The sequence below is a fragment of the Macrotis lagotis genome, chromosome 1 (genome assembly GCF_037893015.1).
Source record: "Macrotis lagotis isolate mMagLag1 chromosome 1, bilby.v1.9.chrom.fasta, whole genome shotgun sequence".
In the NCBI taxonomy this organism is placed as follows: domain Eukaryota; kingdom Metazoa; phylum Chordata; class Mammalia; order Peramelemorphia; family Peramelidae; genus Macrotis; species Macrotis lagotis.
Window position 1 is genome coordinate 103,526,963 of NC_133658.1, and position 26,781 is coordinate 103,553,743.

General features: G+C 34.2%; 1 protein-coding gene across 24 annotated transcripts in view; it reads right to left on the minus strand.

Annotated features, from left to right (window-relative positions):
• NRXN1 (neurexin 1) overlaps nt 1–26,781 on the minus strand; it is a 1,421,526-nt gene that overhangs the window by 656,363 nt on the left and 738,382 nt on the right. The gene's annotated exons all lie outside the window — the stretch shown is intronic.

Consider the following 26,781-nt stretch of genomic DNA (forward strand, 5'->3'; position numbering starts at 1 on the left):
AGCTTTAATTACACAAAAATTTTGTTTAAAAGTTTGAATTAAGTCCCTTTCTGATTTTATTCCCCATAACAAATATTATTAATTTTAAAAATTTCAACATTTCATGCCTTGAAATAATACTGGACCCCTGACTCTCCATTTAAATAAATGATACGTTCAATACTTAAACAAATGTTCTTATTGGTCACATTTTAAACTAGTTAGGAAGTATGGTGAGTCAATAGAATACTGGACTTGTAATAAGAGGCAGAAGGAATGGGATAAGCTTTTATATAGAGCTGACAATATGTGAGGCACTATGCAGAGTTTTTTCAAATATTATCTCATTTGATCCTCAAACAACACTAAGATGCATGTGTTATTTTTATTCCCATTTTATAGCTGAGGAAATTGAGGCAAACAGGTAATATGATTTGTCCAGAATCACATAGCTAAAAAAAAGTGTCCAAGCTCAGATATGAACTCATGTCTTCTCACCTTAAGATTCAATACCCCATATACTGTGACACCAACTATCTGAAGACACTATTTTGAATCCTTATTAAGCCGCCATCTCTATGACCTTGAACAAATAACTTACTCCACTTTATTCAGTTTTTTCATTTGCAAAATGAAAGGAAAGGATAAATTTACTTTAAAGTACATTCCAACTGTAATCTACAATACTGTATATCCAATTCAACTAATATTATCTAAGTCTTATCATGTACAATATCCATATCATTCAGTTGTAGTCCAGGATTGATATGGAATGTATAAACTTTTAAAACACGCATATTTTAAAGCTGAAGGCCCCCACTGTTCATTCACCCTCTAGGAAAAATAATATCAAATTCATAGAAGCAATTAGTATAATGGTCTATCAAGATTAAGGGCAGCTAGGTGGCTTAGTGGAGAGAGTTCTGGACCTGGAGGCAAGAAGACCTGAATCCAAATTCAGTCTCAGATAAAATGTAAAATGTAAAATGTACAGAAACTCCAATATCTTTGCCAAAACATATCCAAATACAATAATGAAGGGTTGGATATGACTGAAGTAACTGAACAACAACAGACTAGTAGGAAAGAACTCTGAGTTTTAATCCTGGTTCCTTCATGGAGTGACTGTATGACTTTAGGTCATTCACTTAACCTCTCTGGTCCACAACCTATTTATATCCAAAAATAACATGATTTCTAAATTGTTTTGAATGAATTTGTATTGTAAGTAATAGTGATATCTTTGCTCTCTCTTTCTAGCTCAATCTCTCTCTATCTCTCTGTCTCTTTCTATTCCTTCCTTCCTTCCTCCTTCTTCCTTCTCCCCCAATTATCAGGTTGCCAAAGTCTCCAGGCTCATAATAAACCCTTTTCTTTTTTTATCTTGGGAGAGTTTTCTTTCATTTTGTTATTTAAATTTTTAATACTTTTAAAACTTGAATATTTAATTGAAAAAAATGTAAGAAAATCATATAAAATCATAAAATTTAGAATTAAACATAAATTTATACTGGAATTTTGGGTACATGTAGTCTGCTTTTGATCAGAAAATAATACTTCTACCCACTACATATTCATCAAGGATTTTCCACCTCCTCCTCCACTATTTTATGACTTTTAAGTGTGCTCTCTAAATTTCCATCCAGTGACAACACAATCGACGAGGAGTGATTAATCTCCCCCTCTCTCAACCCCCTTCCTTCTTTTATATAAAACTTTAGCCTTAACTAGTTTGGATTAAATCATAGGGCCTTTAATTTTAGCCATGGGGTTTTCATTCTCTGTCACAAAAATATATATACATAAAATAATACTAGCCAGTAAAAAAGTCTTGATAGAATTGTATGACTAATTTTCTGAAATGAGAGTGGATGCAATTAACTCTCTGGTGATGATTAGGCAGTTGGTATTTTAGAAATCTCAGTAAATTACAAGCATCCATAGCACCAAGCATAGGGTCATACTCTTCATAACATTCATTTCTATTCTGATTGACAGCAGTCTAATCACAAGAGTGGTGGACTGATCATGAAAAGACCTAAGTTAAAGTTTCAACCTTGCCCCTACTGGAATTATTTGCAAACTGGTTTACCCATCTTAAGAAAACATTTTAGCTCTAAAATGAATGAGACCAGGAAATGAATGCATTAAATAATAATGCAATTTCTTCTCTTGAAGAGCCCCTAAAGTCTTGGTCAGACTAACTAATCACTATTTTCAGAAACTAAAACTTTCCATAAACAGGTTCAAAAAAAGCAAAGATAGAAAAAAAATCACAATTTCTCTTCAATAATTGGTGGCAAAAGAAAAATTAAAAAAAAGGGAAAATAAAAATGTGCTAATTATTAGATTTGAATAAATTAGCTAATTCTCTTCTCTTTCTTTCAACTGGGGATAAAATCATCTGAACTTTTCTCTCCTCTGGGAACTCAGAAAGAAGAACTGGGATCAATCCAAGCTACTATTTTTATGATCATTTTTTCCAAACTCAGGAGAAAAAGAAGCAAAATTTTGAGTGAAGGACTATGAGTTTTGTGTGGTACATAACCTCATTCCCTCACCAGCATTTTGCAAAATGGTCAAATAACTCTATAAACAGAATCTGACAGAGGCAGTCACAAAACCATCTCAAAAAATGTCTAAGCTGGGACACATATATTTTTAATAAAATGCCTATAAATGGTCAGAAAATCCAAGGTATCTACCACTGAGAGTGCTCACTGTGCACCCCAGTTGGAACATTTATTGCCTGCAGGAATACCTCAAGCACTTCCTCTATCGATTGTGCTGTCTGATGGAGCTACATAGAGTGTGGCCAAGTTTACAGGGCATCAACACAATAGGAATATACTAACATAGTGAACTAAAGCTTTGTTGACAGCAACTATAGATCATCCTCAATCAAATGTTGATTCCTTTAGAACTTAGGCACTTATCTATGTCTACTTTTTTTCTATTTCTGTAAACTTCCCTTCCATCATACTTGTATGCAGCTTGATGTTTTTGTATTAATTTTTTGGAGGAAGGTACAGAGCAGGGGAGAAGCAATTGGAATAACATTATATAGCTCCAAATATCTGGATATTAATCAACTCTGCATTCAGAAGTCCTTCATATTTTCATATTCATATTTCATATTATAGTACTTCATTTGGGAGATAGGTTTGGAGAAAATTCTTTCGCCTATTAAATGTCAGGTATTTATATTTGTATAGTTTGATAAAACTTAAATGGAATTTCTCATTATTTTCTTTAATCACTTCTCCATTACAATGTCGCTTCTTCTATCAAAAGTATCCACTTCTCCCAGGCAACCAGAAATAAAACTCTGGAGTCATCTCTTTTTTGAATTTCCCTTACCAGTTTAGCATGAGTTTTTCCTTCAAAATTTACTTTGAGAAGAGAATATGACCATAATGCTCAGAGCACAAAAATAAATGCTAGTTACCAGTAAAGATAAAGGTATCATTTCTCATGGAGATCACCATCTTGAATATGTAGCATATACACAAATAACTATTATACAAAATGAAATATGACCCAAGTTCAAATCCTGACTCTACTATTTACTATTCATGTAGACTTAGGCAAGTTGCATAAATTCTCTTTGCCTTAATTTCTTCATCAGTAAATGAGATAGTTGCTTTATAAATGAGATAGCTGAGGTTCCCGACAGCTCTCCCTTATGATTTAATTTTATAAGAGGTACAAATCAAATGCTTTGTAAGGTCTGATGTCAGAAGGATTCTTACTGATTAATGGGATTAGAGAATACTTCTTGAAGTAGATGACATTTGAATTAGAGATTAAAAAATTTTGACTTTGCATATCAGAATTTTCCCCCAAAACTCTACTGTCATAGAATGTCATATCCTAATCTTTCTACACTAGTATTAATCTAACAGCCCAAGGCATATCTGAATAATAGCCTAAGGTCTCCCCGAAATCTCTTTGATCACATTTATTGGGTTGAAAATAATTATAAATTGTAATTGTGGTAGTCTTAGGAGAAGTGATGATTGTTTGTACTAAGGCAATGGCTATGTGAATGGGAAAAAGGGGCCACATAAATGAGAAACAGTGATTTGGATCTGATAGGATAATGTGGCATGAATGAGAATGAGAGATTGTGAATGACATGAGAGATAGGGCAAAGTTCTGAGCTGAGAGGGTTGGTTAAGAGGAATTGTTTGAGGCATAAAAATTTGAAAAAGTCATTGTGGACATCTGTTCACAGAATGGATTAGAAAAGAATAGACAGACTCAAGTCATACAAACCTCTCATCCTCATGCTGAGTCAATTAGTCATTTCACTGACATTTTTCCTTTTAAGATCCACCAAGACAAGATACCCTATCTTTATTAGTAATAGGATGAAAAATTATGTTTTTTGAAGAGCAAGTACCATTACCACTATCTTATATTTAATTCTTTTTTTAATTTATTTTTTTATTCTCATTTTGTACAAATTTTTTTTACATTAATAAAATATTCTTGTTTACAAGTAAACAAAATACCCCTCCCTCCTCCCCCATGAATATAGATAGACTTGTTTGGTCAAAAAAAGTAAAGGGGAGAGGAAAAAAATTAAAATAAAAAATAATAATAGTAATAATTGTAGGTATGGCCAGGTGGCGCAATGGACAAAGCAACAGCCCTGGATCCACGAGCACCCGAGTCCACATCCAGCCTTGTAAACCCAACAATCACCCAGCCGTGTGACATGCAAGCCACCCGATCCCCACTGCCCTGCAAAAACCAAAAAAAAAAAAGAAAGAAAAAAAAGACCCAAAATAAAATAAAATAGTAATAATAGTAGGGGTGGCTGGGTGGCAGACAGAGCATTGGCCCTTGAGCCAGCAGCACCTGGGTCCAAATCCGGTCCCAGACACCCAAAGATCACCCAGCTATGTGGCCCCAGACAGGCCATCCAGCCCTACTTGCCCTGCACCCTCCCCCAAATAATCATAACAAAAAATGTGCTTGAGTCTTTGTTCCAACACCAACAACTCTGTCATGGGTGGATCTCATTCTTTATGATAAGTCCATCACAAAAGTTATTTCCATATTTTTCCACTGTTGCCATTGCTGATCGCAACTCCCTCCTTTCTTATTTCTCCACTACCATGTACTCTATTTTCTCTCTCCTTTCACTATGACTCTGCTGTAGGGTCACTGAGTGGCACAGCAGACAGATCCCTGGTCCTGGGGCCAAGAAGCCCTGAGCCCCCATACCACCCCTTAGGCCCAGAATCCACCTGGCCCTGTGGTCCTGGGCAGGCCTTCCATTCCCAGCCCCTTGCAAGAAGTAAGAAAGAAAATGTGTTATATCTGGCCACTCTCCCCTCATGGTCCATCCTCTCCTTTATTCACATCCCCACCCCTTCCCCCTGCCCCCCCCTCCTTCTTACTCCAGATGTCTATACCCCATTGAGTATATTTGCTGTTTCCTCTCCTAGCCATCTCTGATGAGAGCAAAGATTCCCTCATTCCCCCTTGCCTCCCCCCCTTCCATATCATTGCAATAGCTCATTGTAATAAAAAAAAAATCTTATGTGAAATATCTTGGACTATTCCCCCTCTCCTTTTTCTTTCTCCCATTCCATTTCCCTTTTTTTTATTGACTACATTTTTACACCATATTTTATCTTTGAATTCAGCTTTCTCCTGTGCTTCAACTATAAAAGAAGCTCTCTCTACCTGCTCTATTAACTGAGAAGGTTCATATGAGTATTATCAGTGTCATTTTTCTATGCAGGAATACATGCAGTTCATCCTCATTAAGTCCCTCATATTTCCCCCCTCTCCTCCAATCTCCATGCTTCACCTGAGTCCTTTATCTGAAGATCAAACCTTCTGTTCAGCTCTGGCCATTCCAAAAGGAACCTTTGAAATTCCCCTGGTTCATTGAAAGTCCATCTTTTTCCCTGGAAGAGGACATTCAGCCTTGCTGGGTAGTTCATTCTTGGCTGCATTCTAAGCTCTCTTGCCTTCCAGTATATTGTATTCCAAGCCCTACGAGCTTCCAATGTAGTTGCTGCTAAGTCCTGTGAGATCCTGACTGCAGCTCCACGATATTTGAACTGTGTCCTTCTGGCTGCTTGTAATATTTTCTCTTTCACTTGGGAGTTCTGGAACTTGGCTATAATATTCCTAGGGGTTGGTTTTTTGGGATCTCTTTCTCGGGGGGATTGGTGGATTCTCTCCATTTCTATTTTGCCCTCTGCTTCTAGAATATCAGGGCAATTTTCCTGTAGTAATTCTTTGAAAATGATGTCAAGGCTCTTTTCCTTATCATGACTTTCAGGTATTCCAATAATTTTTAAATTATCTTTCCTAAGTCTGTTTTCCATATCAGTTGTATTTTCAATGAGATATTTCACATTTTCTTCTAATTTTTCATTTTTTGGTTTTGAAGTATTGATTCCTGATTTCTGTTAAATTCATCAATCTCCCTGAATTCTATTCTTTGTCTGAAGGATTTGTTCTCTTCAGAGAGTTTTCTTATCTCTTTTTCCATCTGGCCAATTTTGCTTTTTAAAGCATTCTTCTCCTCAATAACTTTTTGAACTGTTTTATCCATTTGACCTAAGCTGGATTTTAGCATGCTATTTTCTTCAGCATTTTTTTGGATTTCCTTGACTAAGCTGCTGACTTCATTTTCATGTTTTTCCTGCATCTCTCTCCTTTCTTTTCCCAGTTTTTCTTCCAACTCCCTCATTTGATTTTCAAAGTCTTTTTTGAGCTCTATCGTAGCCTGAGCCCAATTTCTGTTTTTCTTGGAATCTTCTTGAGATGTAGGAGCTTGTGCTTCCTCATCTTCAGAGTGAGTATTTTGGTCCTTCTTGGGCTCATTTGCAAAATATTTCTTAATAATCTTCTTTTTGTTTCTCTGCTTGCTCATTTTCCCAGCCTGGGCCTGGTTTGGGGTGTTTCTTGAGCTTTTGGGACACTCCTACAAGGGTCTCAGTGTGTGAGATTCTGTCCTCCCTCCTGGTCTGTGAATGACCATAAGCGCCCCCTTCTGCCAAGGGGCTGATGTGGGGGGGGGCTGCTGTTCTATGGGGGGGCCTAGACTGCGATCAGGATCTGAATGTGGTCAGAGCCCCAGAGTCCTGTTTCAGGGGCAGAGGACCGAGCTGGCAGTCTCTCTTCACTCCCCTCCCTCAGCTCAATGGGCTCATGCCCTGGGGGCTCCTGCTTACCAGCTCCACCTGCTTCTGTTTCCTGGATCTGGGCTGGGGCAAGACAATGCTGCTGCTTGCTGTGTGCCCTGAGGGCTGGGCTCCACGTGCTTGCTCTGGCAGAGGCCCCCCCCCCCCGCTGTTCCCCCACTTTGTGCCCGGTGCTCCCCGGGGTGCAGCTCAGGAGACTCCCCCACTGCTGTGAGCCGGGGCTCCCAGCGCCCTGGGACTGCCTCCGGGAGGCTGAGGTTCTTTGGCTCTGGTGGGCCACCCCTCTGGCAGGCCGCCTCTCTGACCCCGGGGAGCAGAGCCTTTCTGCTCTTTTCCAGGTTACCTTGAGTAGGAGAATTGCCTCACTGGGTCCCTTTGTGGGTTCTGTCTCTCGAAAGTTTAGTTAGAGTCCTTAGCTGATGAATTTTATCAGAGAGCTCCTAAGACTCAATCCCTTCTTGTCACCATCCTTATATTTAATTCTTAAGCTAATAAACCAAAATAAAATATTTTCCTTTTTGGGATTTTACTATAAGAATGTAAATTACAACAATACATTATTAGCTAAAAATGAACATTATCTTATTTCATGTGTAGATATATGTATATGTGTCTTTCTGCATAGATTTACATTTATATTTATCTATTGATCTCAGAACAGGCAGGAAGTAATGGAGTGAGTAATCATAGACTATAGATATTAAAGAGTATTTTCTCAAAATCTGCATCCCATTCTTGTGTCTTTTCACAACTAGAATATAAATCTTCCTACAAACAAAATATAGAACTTCACTAATTTCCACTAATGATGGTGGAAGACCACTATGGGGTTATTAAATCTGAGAGATGTGTGAACAAACATGATAATGAGCAAGTAAAGTGCATCAAAATATATTTTGTTCGTTTATTTTGACAACTGGGGTATAATTTTACTAGGAAATGTACTGACGTTAAGTCAGTAAAAGTAATAAAGCATGAGCACATGAGACCTGACTGCAGATTGTTACTATTGAACCTTTTTTTTTTATTAATCTCGAGGAGAAGGGTGGACAAACTAAAAATTTAGAGGGAGTATCAGGTTTATAGACTGACAAAATGAGGTCTACAGAGAATTGACTGCAATTTAGTTTTTTTAATAGCATGTTTCAATTCTTCATTCAATGTTCATTCAGTAAGCATTTGTATCTGATTTCATTATTAAATAACTGTTGTATTACACTTTGTGTTATGGTACAAATTAATAGTACCAATGTAATATGTACTAGTTCACTGATTAATTATCCTTCCTCCAATTAAAGAAGTATATTTTTTAAAAAAATACTCTAGCATTTGGTCTTTCTTTAGAAAGTTGCCCATAGGAAAGCAATAGACCTTTAAGGACCAACAACTGAGTCAAATATAACCAGGAGATGAGAGTGTTGGAAGATCAAGAGCATACACTTTGGCTAATAAGTTAATGGCAATCAAACAGACGTGTTGGTGTTGGGAAACAGAAATGTGATCATAGGCTGGTTCTTTGCTTTTCCCAGCACTGAATGCTATGTTGAAAAATGTAGTTTGTGGCTGTTAATTGATTTTTATGACACTTTTTTTGTAAAAATTAAAATGCATATCTTTTTACAACCTTAATAGTTTTATGACTACTGTGAGATTTATGTGCAATGATACACCAAGAAGCATATGCAACAACTCCCTAAAAAGCACCGAAGTGGATTACTATGGTTTCCTTTTGTGCTTTGGCAGCAGACAATCAAGATCGTAATTACAGGAATGGTGCCACCTGCCAACTCAATTGAGCAGAACCACGTGGCTCTGCATAAAATAAAAGCATTTCTAACATTAAAAAGTAAATGAGTGTTAAGCCAGAAGGGCCTTCAGGGACAGCCTATTGAAAGCTGAGTATTTTTTTCTGTGCTCCAAATGACTGACTCTCACTATTATCCCATTTTACTGGCCCTGAAAAAAGCAGTTCCTGCCAGAGCCTTCCCTGTTAAACCAGCCCAGCTAATGAAATGCTGTCTTTCTGGGCCACTCAGGAGAGGTCTGGTAGAAGCCAGACTAACAGACAGGTTTACATTAAAGCCAGTTTTAGATTAAAAGTCTGTTCCTATCAATGCCAGGAAGAAGGAATTAGATTCCACTTGCTAACCCTGTTGCCTTGGGAGATGTTAATGCCCCATCCTCTTTTGAGCTGATGGAAGGATTGTCAGAATGATAGAGGAAATAGTGGTAGAAGTGGTTATGATGAAGCTGCAGGTATGGGAAATCAACTATGTAAAGGATAAATGGATATTTCAAGTCAATTACTAGTATTCACTCTATCAATCAGTCAATCAATAAGCATTTATTAAGGACATTGTACAAACATTGTACAAAGTTTGTCCAAACATTGTACAAAGCTTTAGAAATACAAAGGCAAAACAAAAGAAAAATAAAACAAGACAAAGCCCTTGTCCTCTGAATATTAAGAGAAAACATACAAATAACAATATAGAGTAACTTTATATACTAGACCAACAATGGTACACTTCAAAAAATGGGATTGCTATGAATTAATTCCACCTTCACAAAAAAGACAATAAGATACTGACACTTTTTAACTTATCTCGGGAATTTTAAAATACCTAAAAGGTATTAATAGTGCTAATATAATATGTACTAGTTACCTGATTAATTATACCTCCTCCAATTAAACAAATATATTAAACAAAAAAAAACCTCTGTAGTATTTGGTCTTTATTTAGAAAGTTGCCCATAGGAAAGCAGTAGACCTTTAAGGACCAACAACTGAGTCAAATATACCCAGGAGATGAGGGGGGGCTATCATAGGTCAATAGAATAAACAAAGAGGAAAAATATAAAACATCTTCTTTCAAATGAATCCAATTAGCCTTACAATCTTTGACTCTTGGAAATCCTCAATTAACAAAGGTGTTTTGCCAAATTAGTCTTAGGAATGGTGAGAGGCAGAGAGATGTTTGGGATAGAGATTTATCTGGCTTTCCTCCTCTATTTCTTCTTATATCATAAACCTAAGTTCTGTGTTTCCTCAGGCAGATTGGTGGTCCAGTGGATGGAACTGTGGTCCTGGAGTCAGAAAGATGTGGTTTCTAGACCTCTCTTTTACCTTTATTGTTGTGTGATTACAGGTAAGATTTTTTATCTCTCTACCTAAAGTAGACTTGGGGAACCTTTGACCTGTAGACTGTATTGGTCTGGCCTTGCCAAGGCAACTACAGAGAGGACTTGAAATTCAATAAATTTAGGAACTTTTTAGGAATGAATAATTAAATATTTCACCAAATATAGCCCACAAATGCTGTTAAAAATATCCAAATGGCTCTGGGCAGAAAAAAAAGGTTCCCCACCCCTGACTTAAGGCAACTCTCAGGTATAAGCTATTCCTAGATGAATTGCTGATCTCCATTTGTGAGGGATGTTCTTTATGGTAATGAGACTATAGGTCTGGAATAAAAACAAACAAAACTTCTTAACACTATTGAATAATCTTGTAAAAGTACCTCTACATTTGGACTTGGAGGACCTGAGTTCAAATCTCAGTTCTATCACTTACTACTTGTGTGACATTAGACAATTCATTCCACATCTCTCTCAGTCTCACTTTATATATACATCATGCTAATTTTCTATCAAGCATACTAAACCTTCATAGAAAATCTCCTGATATATTCTTGCTATTTTTAATGTTATTTGAAATTCAAAGCAGGGTGTTAGACTTTTAAATACATACATACATACATACATACACACATATATATGTATATATATATAGAGAGAGAGCATATATAGATACAAATATCTACATACACACACACAAACACACATGTTTCCCAATTATTTATCAATGATAAATGGATTTAGAGTCAGAGGACCTGAGTGATACTACTCACTGATGGTATTACCTCGGGGAAATTATTTAACTTCTCATAAGGGAGTTGTACTAGATTCCATTTAAGATGTCATCACTGAGTTCTCTAATGGAGACAACTAGGTGGGTCAGTGGATAGAACTATAAAAGTCAAGAAAACCTCCAAATCTAGTCTCAAACACTTATTAGCTTTGGGACTTTTGTTTGCCTTAATCCACTAGAGAAAGTAATGACAAACTACTCTGGTATCTTTGCTGAGAAAATCCCATGTATATAATTGGCATGCCTTGGTAAGATCATGAAGAGTTGGACGTGGCTACACAATGTCCTACAATAACATATAGCAATAAGAGGTAATGGTGGAGTAGCTTCAGGGTCAGAAAGATCTGGATTCATGTTTTCCTTTTGAAGTATATTGGTGTTGTGACCCTGGGCAGGTCATTTTGAACTCTTCTTACTGTAGGCAACTCTCTAGCACTCCAAATTGTAGAGCAGTTTTGGATCTGCATTGGTAGATGGAACTTCTTCACAGAAATTCCATACACAGATAGAATTAAACGTTTAAACCAATAATTTTAAACAAAAATGGTAATAAAGTAATACAGATTGTAATAGTAGTAGTTAACATTTATATAGTGCTTAGCATATGACAAATGCTCTATTAAGCACTTTACAATTATTACATCCTGGAAGGTAGGAACTATTATTATCCATGTTTAGTAGTTGTGGAAAATGAGGCAGAGAGAAGTTAACTTGACCAATGTCATACAGCCAAGAAGGATCTAAGATCATCTTCGAACTTATGTCTTCCTGACTCCAGACCCAGGGCTCTTTCCACTGAGCCACCTATCTTCCTTAGAAATATTGAATTTAGTTTTATGATATAAGAAGGAATGAAAGAGAAAAATAAGATTAATCTGCTTTATCAATTTCCCCAAAGTATTAATATTTTGGATTGTATATTTTCTCTTAAGCCAATTCTAATTCATGCAAACTGGAAACAATAAAGATAATCCATCTAGGTTAGACAATTTATTTCTATTATCCCTGCTCAGTTCCATAAGTAGAGAGGTAATTTATAATATGATCATTACAATCCAAGAACAACGGATTCTATTAAGCCACCAAGAAAAAACAATATGAGAGAATATTGTTTTCTTCCTAGGTGTCAACATGCCTTGAAAGAAGTATCAAAGAAGCCTGGGATCTATATTCTCCAGGCTACATCCTACTTAATGTATTACAGAAGCAGTTTCTATCAGCAGACATCAATCTACCTAGCTCAAATTAGTTACCGCCATCCTTCTGAGAGACTACAGGGAGACTCAGTCTAGTATTTCCCACTTATAACCTTCCCTTTATTACCTAACTCATTCTTCTGTTATCCTTTGAAATTCATTAAAAAAGGGAATGTGAAAGGGATTCTCATAGGTTTACAAATAGACCAACAGAATGGATTCAAGACACCGAAAAGGAAAAAAATCTTAGTACAAATTCCTGTTCACGTCTTCTGATTGGAATCACATACTTCCTACTCAGTGGTTAGATGAGGGGCGCAAGCCTTTCAAATCACCAGCATCGAGTCTTAGACTGCTATAACATACTTTCAGTAAGCCTGTATCTAGTGTCAGTAGTAGCTGAAATGAAGTCCCAGCCATGCTAATGCCTGCCTTGCACCTGTGTCCTGGCTCCATCTTGGTCTCACTATTGGAATGACTGGCTTAATCGACATTAATTGTTGGGTGTGCATGGCTTTAGCTGGTAATACGTGAATGTGTTTCCAGACACCTGTGTTGTAAAAGCCTAGGGCAGTGAAGTGGCTGACACAGTGTCTAGGCAATGAAAAAAAAAGCGAAGTCAACAATATCAGATCTATACTATATTTTTAATAAATGGATTTACAGGAAAAGGTCCAGTTTACTTCAGTTGCCAGACTAGTCAAGTCATTAGTAGATGGAAAATGCTATCTTGAAATGGACCTAGTTCATTATATTCCTGGGCTGGATATATAAAACTACCCTCAATGCTACCAAAATTATGTATTTTGTTACATCTCTTACTCACAAGACAACTTTTGGGCTCAAACTGGAAATATCCCATGGTGAATGATATGGAATTGAAACTCCCCCCAAAAGCTCACACAGTTAAGTTATCTGACCAAATCAAAATTTATTCTAACTATATGAACACATACAGTAGGTAATCAATTAAATTCACCTCACTGACTCCTATGTAATCATTCAAACCTTATTATTGAATTAGTACTAAAAATTACCTAAAATCTAAAACCATTCTGAGTGCTTTATATTATGTTAACCTATGTTATAGTTTATGAACGTTGGTCATACATACTCAGTTTTCATCATCTTCATTGCAATGAATGGTTTTGGAAATTGGATACTTAATATTATTTTATCTCTAGACTGAAAAAGGAGGATTAATAGGGAGAAAAAGTTTCCTGACTTTTCAAATGTCTACTTGCAAATATCCCTAAATCTAGAATCTTTAGTATTTGATGTGAGAGACAGAGACAGAAAGAGAGACAAAGACACAGAGACAGAGAAAAACAGAGATAGACAGAGGGAGGGAGAGAGAGAGAGAGAGAGAGAGAGAGAGAGAGAGAGAGAGAGAGAGAGAGAGAGAGAGAGAGAGAGAGAATAGCATCACTCAAAGTTGAACAGAATCTCAAAATCTAGTCTAACATTTACATTTTAATGATAAGAAACTGAGAACCTGAGAAAATGACTGACTTGCCCAAAGTCACCCAGATAGTAAGCACAAGAAGTAAGATTTGAACCAAGGATCACTTGACTACTTGAGAGCCATTGTTCTTTCTACTTTAGCAAATTTAACCACAACACAACATATGAAAATGAAAATTTATTTATTTTCCTTCACTGTGAGTCTAAATTCCTTACCCTCCTAATTAGTTTACCATGTAAACTCAGATTACTTTGGGTCACAATTCTATTTTTCTCTTTTGTACCTGCATCCTTGTCTTGTGACTTGTACATCCCACATTGTAACTTCATCTATCACCCACATTCTAGAGAAACTGAGGTCAAATTTATTCAGTCTTTGCTGTTGTAGTAACTCTCAAAATGCTGAAATACTATATCATGTTGGAGGTTAAGAGGATTTCATAAAGTGAAGTCCAAATTAGGGGTTTATTTTTTAATTTTTTAAGCCACTCAGAAGGCGAACACCTATGTTGTTCAAGATTTTGTCCTGCCATCTTGAAAATTACTGTGAAAGACCCTGTCAATCCTCACCAAGGGTTTTTGTTTATTAAGAACTATTGACCCTATTTATGTACAATCACTAGTCTTGATCATAAATTGATAACAACCAGAACTTTGTTTCTCAGGATTTTTCTTGGGACAAACACCACTACCACTTGGGACAAATACCACTACCACTACCTACTATCAGAAAAATACTGCTTGTTAAATCAAGTGGATTTTATCTACATAATAATAAAATTCTTGGGAGCAGATAGTTTTACTTTTTGATTGTAATTAGAGGACTTATGGAAACATTAAAAAGAAAGAATTTTAAAGAACTTTCTCAAAATGTTACTGTTCTAAAGCATATTTCCTTAAGAGAAATAATATTATTTTGCTTACAAAGGTTATCTTGGTTGCCACTGGAAAAAAATAAATATTCCAAAATATTTGTAATGTGTATATATATATATATATATATATATATATATATATACTAAAATATAAAAAATAGACAAAATGAAAGATTTTTAAATTTCATATTCACTTTTTCATTCCTTGGAATGAAATTCAGTTATTTTGAAATAAATGAAAATTCTAGTATTTTATAAATCTGATTCGATAATAGGTACTTTAGGTAATGAGCAAAATAATCGTCAAAATTGCCATACTTCCCTTTTTTATGCCCATTTTTTCTAGACTGCATCAGAATTTCTAATAATACTTAGACCCCTTATTCACCCAGGCATTGCCTCTTCCCCCCCCCCCCCCCCCCCCCCCACAGTACAGGTATTCTTGCTGAACAGGACAAAACAATCCAACAATTTTACTTTATATTTATAGGGAATGAATCTGTCATTTTTAAAAGATAAATTAACATTTTAGAATGGTCCCGTGTGGAGGGGGAAAGATTCAAACAAATAGATAATGAAAATTTTAAGCATCCCTCCTATTCAACTAATACATATTTGCCTACTTTATTTTTAATGAAGTATTTTATTTTTCCTTAATTACATGTAAAACAATTTTTAACATTTGTTTTTAAAACTTTGAGTTCCAAATTCTGTTCCTTTCCCCCAACCTCCTCAATGAGAAGGAAATCAATTTGATATAGATTATACATGAATACCCATGTGAGATATTTTTTCATACCAGTCATGTTGTGAAAGAAAACATAGACCCCACCAAAAAAATTCAAGAAAAATAAAGTTCAAAAAAATATTTTTCAATCTGGATTCAGTGCCATAAGGTCTTTCTCTGGGGATGGAAACCATTTTTTTCATCATAAGTCCTTCAGTTGCTTTGGATCATTGTATTGCTGAGAATAGCTAAGTCATTCACAGCTGATCATATTCCAATAATACTATTACTGTGTACATAGTACACTTCATTTTGTATCAGCTCATTTGTAAGTTTTTCAAGGTTTTTCTGAAAGTATCCTACTCATCATTTCTTATAGCACAATAGTAATCCATTACAATCACACATTACAATTTATTTGTTTTGGGTTTTTTTTTTGGCAAGGCAATGGGGTTAAGTGACTTGCCCAAGATCACACAGATAGATAATTATTAAGTGTCTGAGGTTCTATTTGAACTCAGGTACTCCTGACTCCAGGACTGGTACTCTATGTACTGTATACCTAGATGCACCCCCATACACTACAATTTGTTCAGTCATTCCCCAATTGATAGACATCCTCTTAGCTTCTAGATTATAATCCCAAGTCCTTTGCTCTCTAATATATGGTATTACAGACACTCTGGTCCTTCAGTGTTGAAGCTGATAAGTCCTTTGTGAATCTGATTATATTTTCTTTGTATTTATTTTTGAATTATCTCTTTAATTTTCTCCTCATTGGTGGTTCATCATTTTCATTTTTTGATCCTGGTAATTTGCTTATCTTCTTTCTTTTTTTAAATCAGATTAACCAAAGGTTTATCTATTTTATTGACTTTTTCATAAAAATAATTCCTAGTTTTATTTATTAGATTAATGGTTTTCTTATTCTCCTCACCAAAGTTTTACTCCCTTTTCCCTCTAACTTTTCTTTTAAAATTTAACTTTCAGTTTGTTTTCATTTATATCTTTTCCTTCCCTTTTATCAGTCCCTTATTCCCTTATCTTTCTCTTCCCTCACCCCCTTCTCTGTAGAATAAGAAAGATTTTAAAATCCAAGTGAGAATATATATTATTCCCTCTCTGGGAATGGTTATAATTTGATATAATTCAAGATTCTTGAAAAGGTTACTTCTAAAGAGAGACAGAAGATGGGAGGATATTTAATGGCTTTGAGGCAATGCTGCTTATTAAACAATCAATCAATTTGAGATGGCATTTTGATAACACTTTGAGTTTATCAAGCAATAAAATAATCAAGCTATGATTGATGATATCTGATTAATAGCACTTGCGTAATTAACAAAATGAAGAGGAACAAAGTTTAATAATTATAAAGGGAAAGAAGAGAGGGTGTGAACACTGAATAAATTCTTTTCAATAGATTTGGCCCAAAGAGGAAAGGAAAGAGAAATATATAACTGGGGAAAGATAGCACAGAGGGAAATACAGAATTAGCAATCTCAACTGTAAATGTGAATAGGATAAACTGTCCCATAAAATGGTAGTGGATAGCGGAATGGATTAAAAAGTAGAATCCTACAATATGTTGTTTATGAGAAACACATTTTAAGTAGAGAGAGATACATGCAGGGTAAATGTGAAAGGATGGAGCAAAATATTTTATGCTTCATCTGAAGTTTAAAAAAACCAAAGGTAGTGATTGTCATCTTAGATAAAGCAGAAACAAAAATAGATCTCATTAAAAGGAATAAGGAAGGAAATTCCATCTTCTTAAAAAAAGTCACCATAGGTAATGAAGCTATAACATTATTAAAAATGTATGCACCTAGTGGTATAGCTCCAAACTCCTAGAGGAAATGCTGAGTGAATTACAAGGAAACATAGACAGGAAAACTTTAATAATGGGGGTCCTCATCCTCCCTGTTTCAGAACTAAATAACTGTAACCATAAAATAAATAAGAAGGAAGTTAAGAAAAATGAATGAAATCTTAGAAAACTTAGATATGATAGACCTTTGGAGAAAATTTCATGGGGGATAGAAAAGAATATATCTTTTTCTCAGCAGTATATGGCACCTATAGCAAAACTGACCATCTACTAGGGCATAAAAACCTTAAAACCCAATGCAGAAAGGCAGAAATAATGAATGCATACTTCTCATATTATAATGCAATAAAATTACAAGTATTAAAGGGTCACAGAAAGATACACTAAAAACTAATTAGAAACTAAACAATTTCATTTTAAATAATGAGTGAATTAAACAGCAAATCATAGAAATAATTAATAATTATATCCAAGAAAATAATAGCAATGAGATACCAAAATTTGTGGGATGCATCTAAGACAGTTTTGATGGCAAATTTTTTCTCTGAATGCTTATATGAGTAAAATATGCCTAGAGAGATCAATGAATTGGGTATGCAACTAAAAAAGCTAAAAAAAGAATAAATTAAAGAATACCAATTAAAAACCAAATTAAAAATTTTGAAAATGAAGGGAGAGACTAATAAAATTGAAAGCAAGAAAACCATTGATCTAATAAATAAAACTAGGATTTGGTTTTATGAAAAAGCCAATAAAATAGATAAACCTTTGGTTAATCTGATTTTAAAAAAGGAAGAAGATAAGCAAATTAACAGGATCAGAAAATGAAAAGGGTGAACCAATGAGGAGGAAATTAAAGAGATAATTAAATAATTTTTAAAAATTTTAAAAAAGAGATGTCAGAGCTATTTTGCCTAAACTGTATGTCAATAAGAAATTGGATAACCTGGATGAAATGGATGAATATTTACAAAAATATAGTTTACCCAGATTAACAGAAGAGGAAATAAAATACTTAAATGACTCCATTTCAGAAAAAAATTGAAGAAACCACCAATAAACTCCCTAATAAAGAGTCTTCAGGTCCAGATGGATTTACAAGTGAATTCTACCTAACATTAAGGAAAAACTAATTCCTATTATATATATATATATATATATATATATATATATATATATATATATATATATACTATTTAAAAAATAGAAGAAGGAATTCTACCAAATTCCTTTTATGATATAAACATGGTGTTGGTACTCAAACCAGGAAGAATAAAAACAGGCAATGAAAGTTAAAGACAAATCTGCCTAATGAATATTGATGCAAAAATCTTAAATAAAATTTTAGCAATGAGATTGAAGTAAGTTATTACTAGGACAATACACCACGATCAGGTAGAATTTATACCAGGAAGGCTGAGATGTTTAAAAGTTGCAAAAGCATTCAGTATAATTGAACATATCAATAGCAAAACCAATAGAAATCATATGATTATCTCAATAGATGCTAAAAAAAGCCTTTGATAAAATACAACATCCTTTCATAGACTAGAAAGTTTAGAAATAAATGGAGATTTCCTTAAAATAATAAGTAATATCTATCTAAAATCTTCAACAAATATATGTAATAGGGATAAACTGAGAGCCTTTCCAATTAGATCAGGGGTGAAACAAGGATGCCCATGATCACCATTACTATTCAATATAGTATTAGAAATGTTAGCTTTAGCAATAAGAAAAGAAAAAAGAAATTGAAGAATTCAGAATTGGTAAAGAAGAAGCAAAGCTTTCACTCTTTGCAGATGATATGATGGTATACCTAGAGAACTTGAGAAAATTATCTAAAAAACTCCTTGAAACAATTAACAATTTCATCGAAGTAGCAGGATATAAAATAAACTCACATAAATCACCAGCATTTCTATATACGAACAAAGTTCAAGAGCAACATAGAGAAATTCCATTTAAAGTAACTGTGACAACATTAAATACTCGAGAATCTATATCTGAAGACAAATCTAGAAACTGATTGCAATTATAATTCACTTCTCACCCAAATAAAGTGAGATCTAAATAATTGGAAAAAATGTCACTTGTTCATGGTTAGGTCAAGCTAATATAATAAAAATGACAATCCTACTCAAATTAAATTACTTATTCAGTGCCATACCAATCAAACTACCAAATAATTATTTTACTGTACTAGAAAAAATAGTTACAAAATTGATCTGGAGCAGAAAAAGTCAAGAATAGCAAGGGCACTGATGAAAAAATGTAAAGGAAGGTAATCTAGCTCTACCAGATCTAAAACTGTACTATAAAGTGGCAGTCATCAAAACTGCCTGATTCTGGTTAAGAAATAGAGCAATGAACCAGTGGATTAGGAGAGGTTCAAAAGCAATCACCATAAATGACTACAGTGACCTACTGTTTGACAAACTCAAAGATATCAGGTTCTGGTATAAGAACTCACTATTTAACAAAAATAGTTGTGAAAAATGGAAAACTGTGTGACAAAAACTAGGCATGGACCCACATCTTACACCCTATACCAAAATAAGGTCAAAATAGGTACAGAATTCAGACATAAAGGGCAACACCATAGATAAAGTTATGGAACGGGGATAAATTTATGACCAAACAAGAAATAGAGTACATTATAAACTGCAAAATGAATGATTTTGACAATATTAAATTAAAAAAGGTTTTGCAATAATAAAATCAATGCTTCCAAAATTAGAAGGAAAGCAGAAAGCTGGGAAACAATCTTCACAACTTGGGGTCCTGATAAAGGTCTCATTTCTAAAATACATAGAGAGCTACATCAAATTTATAAGGTTGAAAGTCATTCTTCAACTGATAAATGGACAAAGGATTTGAATAGACATATTTCAAATGAAGAAATTTAAGCTATATATAATAACATGAAAAAATGTTCCAAATCATTATTCATTAGAGAAATGCAAATTAAAATAAGTCTGAGGTATCACCTCACACCTATTAGATGACAAAAAGGGAAAATGATCAATGTTGGAGAGATTGTAGGGGAATTGGGACATTGATGCATTGCTGGTGGAGTTGTGACCTGATCCAACCATTCTGGAGAGCAATATGGAACTATTCCCCAAGAGGAAATAAAACTATTGTTATCCTTTGACCCTGCAATTCTAATTCTAGACCTATAGCCAGAAGAAATTATAAAAATGGAGAAAATTCCACATGTTCCAAAATATTCATACCAGCTCTTTTTGTAGTGGTAAAGATTTAGAAATTGAGGGAATACTCATCAATTGGGGAATGTATAAACAAGTTATGGCACATGAATATTACAGAATACTTTTGTTCTATAAGAAACCATAAATGCCTGGACTCTAGAGAAGCATGGAATGAATTACAGATTCTGAAGCTGAGTGAAGGGAGCAGAACCAAAAGAACAATATATCCATTAACATCAACATTGTGAGATGATCAACCCTGATGGATGCAGCTACTCTCAGCAGTTCAGGATGCTAGGATAACCCTAGGGGACCAGCTATGGACAATGCTATTCCCATCCAGAGGAAGAAAAGCAAAACGAAACAAAACAAAAAAATCCTTTAGAATCTGATGAATACTATAATCACTTCTTAAAAACTATCTCTTAAAAATATCTGTAGGGGTGCCTAGGTGGTACAGTGGATAGAGCACCGGCCCTAGAGTCAGGAGTACCTGAGTTCAAATCTGACCTCAGACACTAAATAATTACCTAGCTGTGTGGCCTTGGACAAGCACTTTAACTCCATTGCCTTGCAAAAACTAAAAAAAAGAAAATATCTGTAAATAGGTAATTCAAATAACTTTTTCAGAAATTCTAAGATATAAAAACACTTTTGAAGGACAATCTCCTCTTGGGGGAATTTCTTTTCCTTAATTCTAATTTCTCATACTGAAAATGACTACTTTGTAAACCTGGTTAACACAAATGTGTATGTACAAAATTAACTTGACTGTTTGCTACTGGGGCGGGGTAGAAAAGGATGGGGAAGGAAATTTTGTAACTTAAAAATATACATATGCATATGGATGAGTATTGGAAACCTTTCATAAAATGTATTTGGAAAAATAAAATACCAATTAAAAAAGAATGTCTTGAAGCTGCAATTATAGAAATCATACGTATCTTTGACAGGTCACCTTTCAGTTTGGGGGGCGATTTTGTAGTTTCTAAAAGGTATTCCTCTTTTAATTTCTATTTTGATGGTCCTTTTTAGAAATTTTGATGATTTTTTTCCATTTCAATTTTCAATTTTTTTCAGTTTCAATTTTTTCTATTAAATATGTTCCTGACAGTATAAATCATCTTAATCATCTTCTTACATTTTTTCTTAGGTTTTCCTACCATTATATCATCTGCAAATAAATCTAATTTTGCCTCCTCTTAGCCAAGTTATAAGCTTTAATTTTGTTCCCTAATCTTATTACTATCTAATATTTCTAGAACTGTGGCAACTAATGAGAAGGAATACTTTGCTATACCTTTATTTGTTCTAGGAAATCTTCTTGTGTTTTGTCATTGTAAACAATAACTCTCGTTTTGAATTTTTAGTTAATTTTTATGTTCAATTCCAAAAGATTTACCTCCTTCTACTTCACACACATCTACTACTGAGAGAGTAATAAATATAATATTCACATAAATATGAACTTATGAAAATGCATTTTTAATGTTAACAATGTGAGAAAAAAATCAAGAAAAATGAAGTAAAAAGAAGATTATTACTTCAATCTGCATTCGGAGTTCTCTGAAGGTGGTTAGCATTTTTCATCATAAGTCCTTTGGAATTGTCATTTATCTAATATTGATCAGAGTAGTTAGGTTGAATACTATTTTAACATTGCCTTTATTATACACAAAGTTTTCCCAGTTTGGCTCATTTCAGTTTGCATCAGTTTATGTTAGTCTGGAATTTATTTGGAAGATATTTGAGATCCATTGAAGTTTTCTGAGTAGGGACCATGAAATGGATAGAGGTATGTTTAGATATATCACTTTGGCAGTTGTATGTGGGATAGATTGGTATGGGGCAAGTCTGTATACCAATTAGGATGCAATCACCACAGTCAATGTGAGTGTTAAGGAAGACTTAAACTAGGGAACTTGCAGTGGGAACAGAAAGGAAATGATTTATTTGAGATAAGTAAGTACAGTATTATGAGTAGGGTATTGAAAGTACAATATAGTTGAAATCTGTAAATGGTTAGGCTATTCAAATAACTTTTTCAGAAATTCTAAGATAACACAAACATTTCTGAAGGACAATTTCCTCTTGGGGGAATTTTACAAATTTACTGGTAAGTATGATTCAATAATAATAATAACATACCCATAAGCAACAAAGTTTTTTTGCCTGTGTTTAAGCAAATTCAATTTCTTAAAAGTACTATTATGTATTGAACTGAAGAGATGACATTGAAAAGATTTGTATATTGGATCATAGTAGATTCTAGAATTTGGAGCTGAAAGGTGCCTTACAGATATTTGAAAAGGCCTCTGAATTTGTTTTCATTTTTTAAAAGATCATTTCTTTTTCATTGTCTGCCATACAACCATAAGCCCAATGTTATAATATGTTATGATAAACATATAGGTTAGAGATGAAAAGCTCATTGGGTTTAAGACCATCTTACTGACAGTGAAAATGTCAGCTTCAGTACAGAAAGGAAGTATCTAAAAATTTCAGCAACTATTTGAACATTTTTGTAAATTCTAAAAATAGTTTAGAAAATAGAAATAAGGCATATTTTATTACCCTAACATGATGAAAATGCTCTATTCTGTTTCTACATATGAGTAAACATATAAACAAAGTAATTATCATTATTTTAAAGTATTTAGCTGAAAGTATTTAGCTTAAAGTATTATAGCAAGATGGTAATCTTTAAAAAAGACTGTTTTAAAATATTGGTTTACACCAAACTAATTTTCATCCCCCAACATCCCAAATCTTCAAACCCAGGAGAAATTATAGACTTTCACAAAATCCACTAAAAATTACTTAATCTGATTTTATATACTTTAAGAATCATTTAAAGTTATTTTGGTGATGCTTTGAGCAACAAGTTTATAAGGAGGCACAATTACTGAATGGGATTTTCTCTGTTTACAAGCAAAACTCAAACAGCAGTCCTATCATTGTCATCACCATCTCTATCTCTACAATGTAACAACCAAAACATTTTCTCTATAAATGAACTAAATATGAACTTTGTTTTTTAAGATTACCTCATGATGTTTTTTTTAGAGAAAAGGATAATAAATAAACATTATAATCAAAATTCTCAGAATTTTACCTAATATATAGGCAAGAACAATAAAACATGACCACATTTTAGCTTCTTCTGTAGATTATACAACATCTGGGGGGAGTATATTCTGTAGTCTGATGAAAAGTATTTTCATGTTAAAAGCATTGTTAACCACATAACAGAGAAGTCCATCAAACTGTATGTACAGGAAAAAGTAAATGATAAGCAATTTATATCTTTATCTGTGAAACCAGTTAGATCTCTTTCCCTGGGACAGGAGATGAAAATAGGGAGCAGCCACTCTCATGATAGCAATCGTTAGTCTTTCTGGGACAGAGAAAAATAGACTAGTACTGAGAATTTTTTAGAGGATTAACCTACTGATTTATCTGATTAAAACTTTTTTTTTCCATTTCTATAATATTTTCACAATTTAGATCAATTTTTGCAGTGTAGAATAGAATAATAGTTTCACAATGTTTCAGATGCTTTAACTAGAAACATATATCAATTCTTTGTAATGACTAGAATGGCACAAAAATAATCCTGATATATTAAAAAAATAAATTTCAAAGCTGATGCATTAGGACTTTTTAATTTTACCTTAATTAAAAAAAGTTTTCCTTTATTCCCCCAAAAGTCATATTTCTTTAAACAGTGACCCTGATTACTTTACAAAACTCTCTCTCTCTCTCTCTCTCTCTCTCTCTCTCTCTCTCTCTCTCTCACACACACACACACACACACACACACACACACACACACACACACACACACACACACACAGGAGCAAAGCTAATTCATAAAGTAAGTTATAACTTGACTGCATATTCCATAGTTAGGTTGCTTTTGATTTTAAACTGGGTCTTGCTATTCTCTAACAATGATAGACCTGTCAGAAAACTACTGGGAGTATAACTTTCATCTGAGCCAATTCGTGGTGATTTACAGGTATTTGAAGATTGATCCAACATAGCTATTATTTAGTTTGTCCAAAGTTGTTCAGGTCAACCAAATGCTTGAAGCAGGACAGTTTTACCATTGGGTAACTATAGAGATAGACAGACATAGTCACAAATATAAGGACAGCACAGGACTGGTGACTTCATTGGTATAGAAAACTCCAAGGTGAAGGAAATCTACCAATGTAGTTTAGCACATTCTCATCGATTTATATTAATAACAGGGTCCACAGCACCCTAAAAGTTCTATGGATGGATTTCAAAGGGTTCATGAACTTGGATGAGAAAGAAAATCTCATTATTTGTTTCAACTTTTTTTTTATTTTTCATTAACTTCTAATGGAAATCTGTCATGCGATTCAAATATGAATGTGGGCAATGAGCATTATTCTTTTTTTTTCACTTTTTGCAAGGCAATAGGGTTAAGTGACTTGTCCCAAAATCACACAACTAGGTAATTACTAAGTGTCTGAGGTCAGATTTGAACTCAGGTCCTCCTGACTTTAGGACTCTACCCCTATGAACATTATACTGAGAAGAAGTCCATAGGCTTTACCAGAAGGCAAAGGGGTTCATAATATAAAAAAAAGTGCTCCTATTATTTAGAGTATTGAGAGAGCAATTCTTCTTCTTGTTCTTTTGTTTTGCAAGGCAAATGGGGTTAAGTGGCTTGCCCAAGGCCACACAGCTAGATAATTATTAAGTGTCTGAGACCAGATTTGAACCCAGGTACTCCTGACTCCAAGGCGGGTGCTTTATCCACTGCGCCACCTAGCCACCCCGGAGAGAGCAATTCTTGATCCAAGATCAAATAGCCATTGGACACCTGAGACAGATTTGAATCTAGGTCTTTCTGAAGGTAATATTTGTTCTCTGTCCATGATACCACCCTGACTCTCAGACTCAAATAAACATAAAAAATTCCATCCTTTCTTTGAATTCCTCTCTTCTCTGTGAAACTATCCCTTCCATTCCAATACATGGGGATATCTCAATCCTCTCAAATCATACAATTCATATAATATATGGCACTTCTGAAATAGATGTATTGACTTTATTTTAGTTATCTTTAACTATACCTTCTTCCTTGTCCCTTTTCCCTTACTAGATTGCAAACTTCTTGAGAAAGAAACTAATTTTTATATGTCATTGTGTCCTCAGTACCTTGAATACAATAAATATTTAACAAATATTGTTTCATTGGCTCAATGATTCTAAACCAACCAAATAGTAGAAGACTTACAGTTTTATTCTAAACTGAACTGCTTTGAAAACCACACAATATTTTGAGACTTTCAAGATATGATGAGTAAAATAAGAATTAACCTAAATGCTCCCCAAATTTCATAAACATCTTTCTACCACATCCCTCCTGTTCTCAAGGTATTTATACATGATGCACAAAGAAAATACAGATCAGTTTTACCAGCAAAGTTTGCAACTTATTTTAATTGTTACAGAGATATACAGAGATATGGGAGGAAATAAACTGTATAAATATACAATGAGACATATTCTCAGAAAATATGGCAAATGAACTATTTCACTTTGTTTGGATACAAATATCCAAACCTCAAAGAAATTGAAAGTCTCCACTTACCTAGTCTACATGACATTATTTCTCCCCCAATTTCCTACTTTCTTTCATCTAATCCCTAATCTTTCCCATACACATATTAAAGAGTATTATATATTAGGCATCGTGGGAATTCAAGAGCTGTTAATCTAGAATTTTTTTTTCTTAAATCCTCAAAAGATCATGGTTTGAGGAAATCATTCAGCAAAACATTCCACAAAGCATATCTCATCCTTTCCTTAGAAACACCATCACATCAATATAAACCAGTCAATTATTCCCTTAAATATTTGTTTGCTGTCCTAGAGTCTTGTCTCAATGAAAAAAGCTGGACTATTATTACAGAATGTTCTCTAGTTATATCCAGCCTACCCTGGTCCTGAGGGGGAATAAAATCCAGTTCTTGGTTGAAACTTAGGATAAAGAACTTGGAGAATGGAAATGTAAAAGAGTCTGTTTATACAGAGAGAGGGAGGAAAGTGCCTAAAGAAATGTAGAGAGAGAAATAATGAGACCTGTCAACTGTTCACCGAAATTACAGGCCTCAGGATATAATGTTATGAAATTAAATATCACTTAATATAATGCAATTTGAAGGTTCTTTTAAAATCAGAAAAAAGAAATTGTCATATTTAGGAAAGAAGGGAAAAAAGCTCCTTTCAACAAGGTTACTATCATTGCATTAGGAATGCACACAAACAGCAAGGAAAATTCAAGTCTCTTTTTCTTCTCACAGCATTTAGAAATCAAGATCCTTGGTTCATAACACAACATATATAT